We start from the raw sequence: 5,851 nt of genomic DNA on the forward strand, positions 1-5,851 counted from the left end.
GGGGTGATTACTTGAGAATAAGTTGTAGACATAATGTTCCTTTATTTCTAATTACCTCGTCTATTTTCTAAGCACAGAGACATTCTAGACATTGTATACAACCCTAATTTAATTTTTAAAATTGAGAAATTAATATTAATAAAATATATTACCTAATATATAGCCCTTGTTTAAATTTCATCATTTGTCTCACTAATATGCTTTTTAGCAGAAGAAAAAAACTTTAATTCAAAATCAAATCCAGAATTATGTTTTGCATTTATTTGTTTTGTCTCTTTAATCTGGAACTGTTTCTTGGTCTTTTTTATTAGTTTCCTGCTTCAGCTATAAAACTTATCAAAACTTTAGTGTCTTAAAAACACGCACATTTATTATCTCAGAGCTTTGAATGTCAGAAGTCCAAAATCAGTCCCAGTAATCCAACGTCATGGTGTTAGCAGAGCTGGTCCCTTCCTGAGGCTCTGAGGAGAGAATCCATTTTCTTGTCTGTATTAGTTTTTAGGGCTCTCACACATTTAGGGCTCAAGGGTTCATTGAGCCACTTCCTTGCATTAATGTAACCCCTTAACTTGCATCACCACATCTGTGACTACTAACTGTGACTCTCCTGCCTCCTTCTTATAAGGACACTTGTGACTATAATGGGCCTACCCATATAATCCAGTTAATCTCTGCATGTCAAGATACTTAATCACATTTGCAAGGGCTTTTTAAAAACTATGTATGGTGACATATTCACAGGAAATAGATATCTTTGGGGAGCATTAGTCAGCCCACCACAGTGCACATGATACAATATGTTTTTGAAAGTCATTGTGAGTCCTTTTGAAAAGGAGGTAGATGGAAATGAAGACAGAAAAGCAGGGAAAAGAAGATATTGAGTGGGAAATGGAAAGGAGGAGACAAGAAGATAACCTATTAGTTTGCATTTCTGGTTTGGCAAGCTGCTGAAGATCAAGATCCCCTTCTTGTTAGCAGTAAGGAAAAAAGCAATATGCCTTTTTCTGAACCTATTTTTAAAGTACTTAAATTTTAGGAAAAAGTTGATGTCTGACATCTGTGGTGGGGGACTGTCATAAGAAAAAGTGATGTATGATTTCTAAATTTTATCCCAGTGTATAGACTATAAATTACAAAGAATATACGCAGTTATACACCTATGGAATTATTTTTCTGCAAGTAGATACATTTCACCACTTCACAACTCATTGTACAAAAAGTAGATGATTTGCCTTATGTGAAATAGAAGCTGGAACTTAAAAAGAAAGTCAACCACTGGAGAATTTAATAAAAAGCATTATTGTTTGAAAAGTTTTTCTAACATAGATTTAGGCTGTGTTTTTAGAATGGACACTGCTGTACATTTAAAAGCAATTATTTTGCTATTCAGATTTTTTATTATCTGAAAATGAAATTATCTGTTTTACTTTTCAAAGCTTTGTGAAACAAACTTGAAGTTATAGGGAGGTAAGCCATCTCCAATTCTGCAGGTCAAACAGAAGTTTGGGAAATACTTTTAACATCCCACAATACAGAATGTCTCAACATGAGAATTGAATTTCATATTGTCTGGTTCCATTTAATAGCAGACACCACCCCAATCTCATGTTTTCCTGTTATCCTAAAACAATGGAAGGAAACCAGCTGTTTGGTAGACTTCTAAATCATGGTCTACGATGATTTTAATCTGAGATTCTCACCTCCATTTACTAAAAAATCATGACTCAATTCAAATTACACAGTAATCAGTAAAGTGAATATATCTTTAAAATGGAATTTTCTCCCTTCAGCAAGCACTCAGTAAGCAGTGAGGCTGAGTATTTTAAAATATAAAGAAAGATACGTGTGAGTGACTGAAAGGTGGTATTAAAAAACTTAGATTTCAAAAAAGAAAAAAAAGAAAGTCAACCTTTTCTCTCTCCAGGATATCGAGCATGAAGCGACATTACCATTCCTCCCTTTTGCACATACACATCTGACATTCTCCTGGGCCCACAGAATGCAGTTTGATTCTTCTTTGTATTTCGCAATCTGTGCTATAACTGCTACCATAATGATGCTGTAGCCACAACAGAAAAACGTACCCTTAGAGTTAGCAGTGATTCAGAATATGAGCTGAGCTGAATCTGATGGCTGAACAACATGTTACCACGAGAAGTGAAATCCATTGACCAGCAGCAATAAGAGCCACATGAAAAGAGGAAGGTGATCTTTCAGATTTCCAGACTCCAGTTTGAGCATCAAGTTGGATAATAGCTTTTTTTCCCCCAAGTTTCAGTTCTTTATTAATCAGTGTAATCTCCAGTAGATTGCATCAACATGATTTCATGCATTTAGAGGAGAAATATTTCCTGATTAAGTGGAAAATGGTGCAGATGGCTTCTGGAAGACCTTCATTCTAAAGTAGCTTTATAGTGAAACATTTCATTTAGAAATCTGGACCTTCTTTCTCCAGTATGCTGTAATCCACATTCACTGAGTAGAACTTGTATTGATCATTGGGACCCAGTTTGTTCCAGGGCTCTGGGTTATTCTTTCTGTCCCAACTAACATCTAGATTGAATAATGCCAAACACAAGAGATACAGTGCTGCTCTCGTACCTCCAGCTCCAACAAATATAAAAACAGGTATCAAGCTTGGATGTATGTTGGCCTGACTGATGATCTGGCGGAGTATGTTTGTGGCAGAGGCCTCCGATTAGAAAGGCGAGAACCAGCTTAGTCATCAGGCCCTGGGCTAGGTATTATCTGCCAGCTAATAACTTTTAAGATTACATAAGACACCCAAACAGATAAAACAAGGTTTTCCTTTCTGTATCCTCTCTCATTGCCAAATGTCCAGCTTAGAGTTGCCCGCTTTCAAAAATGCCAAACACATCTCAGTGTAGGTCATTTCCTGTGGTCCCCTATGTGGGTAAAATCCTTGGCTCTACTGACAAATTCCAAGTGGGTTTGTTTTGGAGGCATCTTCCTCTCTAAATCCTAAATAGTCTGTTGATACTCTTAATCTGAAAATTTTTGAGGGGTAGAAAAGGGCAGTGTGATCTGAAATGTCATCCCAGTTTCAGGTTTGAACGTGTTAAGGAAATACCTGTGTCCTCAGTGAAGTACTCTTTTTGATTTGGATGTGGTATCCTACAAGTTCCAAATGATGAAAACTAAATGGATGAGTTCTCGTGGAGATAATTTCTAAATACTTAAGCAGTTAAAACTAAAACTATGTCTCTGTGATTTCAGTGATGGGACTCTTCCTCGCCCCCCACCCCACCCAGCCAAATACCTCCAATAGCTTGCAAATTAGGTAATAATGGACATGGAGAGTTATACTATAAAACAAAATGTCACCCCACCATCCCAATACCAAGAATCTGATCTTGTAGTAGAGGATTAGGAAAACCATGAGAAGCCCAGAAGAAGAATACATTGTGTGCCTTTACATTTCTTGTCAGGACATCCTTCCATCCTCAGATGACTAGTTTTGGATGTCCCTTGCTCTGGTCTCTGTGCTATCTCCCAGAGTCCTGGCCACACCTGCAGCGTTCAGAGACCAGAAGAACATGAATCTCTGTCAGATTCTTCAGAAAAGAACATCTATAAAAAAGACATCTTTTTCCTACCACTTCTCATAATCATAACTTTGATGGACTTTGGGCTAAAACTTCCTTTTTTCATGAGGAATGGAGGTGGGTGAGGGAAGGATAAAGATGTGGGTTGATGAAAATATTTTTCATCGTTGAGCAGCATTTGTGCACGAAGCATGTGGCACAAGATTGCCAGGTGCCAACCCTGGAGTGGAGTAACAAATACTCATTTTCATACTTGCTAATAGTTCTAGAGCAATGTGCCCAAATGAAAAACTACATTTCTCTCTCGCTTCTCAGGGTTGGGGTGAGAATGAGATATAAGCTGACATAGTTGGGTGAGTTTTCCAGGAAAGCTTCTGCTGTCTGGAATGCAGATGTGAAGGCTGGAACTCTTAGAGCCATCTTAGACCAAAAAGGGATCTTGCAAATGAAAGTCTCAAGTTAAAGATTACAAAGCAAATGAAGGAAGAATGTGAGATCCTTGATCATCATGGAGCCTCAATTCTGGATGTCCTTCTTCCAGACTTCTTTCACTTGAGAAGGTTAACTATTTTTTTTCAAGTTATTGTTACTTTGTTTTATTATATGCTATTAAACAATCCAAAGAGGAGTACCCAGTTATTTGAAGTTATTTTGTACTCAGTTTGTTAAAATCGTGTGATTATGATTTTCATGTTGGGTGGTTGTTTCAAGGGTGTTTATTATTATAATTTTATATGATTGTTGTAATGCATAGATAATAATGATTACATTCTCACATTCTCTACCACAGGGAGCCATTTTTTTTCAGATTAGAATCCCAAATTGAAAAGTCATCAAGGTCTTTTATAAAAGAAAATGAATTGAAAAGTTCTGGGGTGGAAGGTGGAGGGAAGAGAGGTGATAACCTGGGAAAGCCTGAAAAAAGTCCTGGAAAGACAAGGTTATAGGATCCTGTTTCTCATCTGGAAAGCCCCCTTTTTGGTTCTCATCTGGAAAGCCCCCATTTTGGTTCTACCCTAACCTTCTCCCCTCCCCGAATCATCCGCTGGGTACTAATTGTGGTAGGAAGAGTTTGCTATTTTTCACCATTCTTTTGTGCTGTTCTGCTTTTTAAAAAATTGGACTTTGGGGTTGTTAAATAAGATTTATAGGAGGCCGTTGTTTTAGATTGAGCTCCGGTGCTAGACCCCAACAGACCAAATCAAAATATAGTCCATGCTAAGTACCACATAATCAAATCGAAACTTTAAGGAAGGAAGATAATGCCCTAAAAGGCCAGTGTTTTTCTAAAAAAAATGGGAGATTCACAGCAAACAATCAGAAAGGGACTAATCAACCTGAGCCAGCATGATAAGGAAGTCCTCTCTACTTTCTGTTTTTTTGTTTGTTTTGTGTATGTGTTTTTTTGTTGTTGTTGTCGTTTGGTTGGTTGCTTAGCTCTTGTATTACTCTTTTCTTGTTCCTGCTCAATCTACTTTACAAAAACCAACTGTTCTGATATGTTCAGTGGAGCTTCCCTCTATTTCTAGATGGAATGCTTTCTGGTTCATGAGTCAGTAATAAAAGCCAATTACATCTTTAAATTAAATTTATGACATTTTATTTTTAACAATTCTGATAACCCCACAAAGGGACCCAAAGGAAAGGCTGCTGATACCTTTAAAGTCTACTGTCTTCCTCAGAGAGCCTGGAAGTCATGAGCAACTTTCTCTCTTTTTCTGTCTCTCTCAGGTCCAAGTTCTGCTGTCTTTTATATTTGAGCACCTTTAACTCTTTGGCTTTTTGGTCCCAAGAGTTTATTTGTGCTGTGGCAGGGTGTATAATTTTGAGAGTTCACAATGATCAATGGGCTTTGGTTTTAAAGGTAAATGAGAGCAATTGCAGTAAATGGCAGTCACTTCTAGAAGGTGACCCCATCTTTCACAAGTTTTCAGAAAACTGGATTTCCTTCTCTTCATTGCTTTTATTCTTATGGGCTAAGGTAAGGAAAAATCATTGGCTAAGTTGGTCAAGGGAATCTCAGAGCCAAGCCACAGCTTGACTGATGGGCATTGAGTTGGGCACCAAAAAGCTGCCAGTGGACCTGTCACTTACCAAAAAACTTATTTGTTAGGATAAGTTGGTCATGGATGGGTTAGATGATACTAGGTCACCTGCCAACCTCAAGAAAATTCCTATGCAATGAAGAATGCAATGAAAATAGCACACGACCGGGCCCTATGGTGTTTCCTCCTTAAGTTTTTATCTCAGCTCTGAGAGACCCAAGATTCAATGTAAAAATTGGA

General features: G+C 37.6%; 1 pseudogene across 1 annotated transcript; it reads right to left on the reverse strand.

Moving 5' to 3' along the window:
• Positions 1–2,268: 2,268 nt before the first annotated feature.
• On the reverse strand, positions 2,269–3,759 carry LOC116524607 (annotated as a pseudogene). Its single transcript, XR_004257414.1, has 2 exons — positions 3,618–3,759; positions 2,269–2,700 (listed from the first exon to the last, which is right to left on the reverse strand). The product of XR_004257414.1 is annotated as a cytochrome c oxidase subunit NDUFA4 pseudogene (transcript).
• Between the last annotated feature and the right edge of the window lie 2,092 nt (positions 3,760–5,851).

Source organism: Sapajus apella, unplaced genomic scaffold, assembly GCF_009761245.1.
Source record: "Sapajus apella isolate SASKATOON/1434 unplaced genomic scaffold, GSC_monkey_1.0 scaffold46, whole genome shotgun sequence".
Lineage (NCBI taxonomy): Eukaryota > Metazoa > Chordata > Mammalia > Primates > Cebidae > Sapajus > Sapajus apella.